This window comes from Erithacus rubecula, assembly GCF_903797595.1.
Source record: "Erithacus rubecula genome assembly, chromosome: 10".
Classification (NCBI taxonomy): domain Eukaryota; kingdom Metazoa; phylum Chordata; class Aves; order Passeriformes; family Muscicapidae; genus Erithacus; species Erithacus rubecula.
Window position 1 is genome coordinate 11,922,548 of NC_136662.1, and position 1,900 is coordinate 11,924,447.

Below are 1,900 nucleotides of genomic sequence, written 5' to 3' on the forward strand. Positions count from 1 at the left end.
CAGAAGAGTGGAGTGATGCTGTGCCCTGTGCAAGGGGTAGGTTGAGCTGGAAACTATTGCCATAGCAAGGGTGTTGTTTGTGCATAGGAGGAAACCAAAGCCCAAGAATGGTTAATCTTCTCGTAGGAAGGTGTTACTGTGCCTTCTGGGTTGGCTTCTTTCTGTGCTAGCACTGGAAATGGTATTTCACTGGAGTAAGAGAAGACAGTATAGTTTTTCCTACCTTGTGCTACTGAAATAGAATCAGAGCCTGACAGATATACATACACTGTGGTTTTATTATCTCCTTACCTCCTCCACATGTGACAAATGTACCATTCTCTTTTCTCCAGTTTGTGATTTCCTGTGGGATGCAGGAGCTGAAGTAGCAGAGGGGTCTCTGGGCAGCCCCAGCTACAGGGAATGGGCTGTGGCCACAGTAAGGGCCATAGTACTGCCTGGCTGGCCAGGGTGAGATGTTTGGCTGTGTGTCCTTCTGCCTTCACAGCTCTGCTGAAGAGGAGAAAGACTTCATCACCAGGGCAAGTGCTGCTGCAGCCAGGGAGTGAGAGTGTGTCCATTTGGGATGCAGATGAGAGAGTTCCCAGCAATCAGGAGGACGGGGTAAAGTGGGACACTCTAGCAACAAGCAAATTATCGAGCCTGTAAGCATAAAGATTGCAAATGTCTCCTGGTTTCTTAAATTATTATTTTTGGCAGGGTTGCATATGTTCTCTGTGCTCATTCCATGAATCCAGCTGATTATTATTCCAATCACCAGAGGAAGAGAGAGTCACATTAATTTGTAGTAATTAATAGCACTGATGCATTTGACAGCGCATGTTAACAAGCCTCTTTGATTGTTTGGATCTCTAACTGCGGCCCTTCTTGTTTGCATCTCCTCCGAGGAATTCATAATATCAAAGCTTAACGGTATCTGATACTTGTCAAAATGCAATTTATAAAAGTTTAATTCTTTTATTGATTTAGTTTGGTTTTGATGCCTGCAGAGTCAGCTCCCTTGACAGAACTTAGCGGATTCAAATGCTTGTCACCAGCTCGGCCTCCTTTTTGCAGGGAACAATTGCCATAGGCCAAGCCAACAGGCATGGTTTAATTGCCATTAATTAAAAGCATAAATCTCTTTTTTCTTCAGTTGCTCTGCTCTTAAAGGGGGCTGCATCTCTCTCTCTTTTCCTGTGTTTGTCAGAACACCTTCTGGCAAGTAAAGTTAACCCATTCCGTCTTCCCAAGCACTTTCTGGAATAATCTTTTGAAGCATAACTCTTATGATCTGATGTGAAATGCATGCGGTTCGGTGATATTTAACAAACTGGATTTCTTCTTTATTGCAGTATAATGAGGTCAAATGAATCCCTCCATGGGTTGTATACATGCTTAAATGGTTTCTGCATCAAATCCTTTTTGACAGCAAATAAAACAGCAGCCAAACAAAACATCAGCTACTTAAAATTGGCCGGAAAATCAGAACATAGTGTGATTGGCAAAAATGAAATTAAAAAGAAATCCCAGCGCGAGCCGCCCTACTGGCGGTAGGTGGGAGGACCGGGTCCCGCCGGGGGTGCCGCCACCTCGGCCGCTGCCGTCGGGGCGCGGCCGCCGCCCGCGGAGGCGTCGCTACAAGCGGACCGGATGGTGACTCTAAAGCTTTTACATATATTAGTTTTGCTGCATCTGGCAGGGCTGGTGGAGCAGGAGAGCCGCCGTCCTGTCTCATCGGGCGAGCGGGACTGCAGCAACTGGCGAGAAGGAGCCCGGGCCCGGCCGCCCCTGCCTCGGCCTGAGCCTGGCGCGGGTCCCTGGTACTGCCACCCCTTCTGCTTGTTTGTTTGTTTGTTTGTTTGTGTAGGGCTGCTCCCCCCCCTCCCCCCCCGACCTACATGACGCTGCGAAGCGGGTG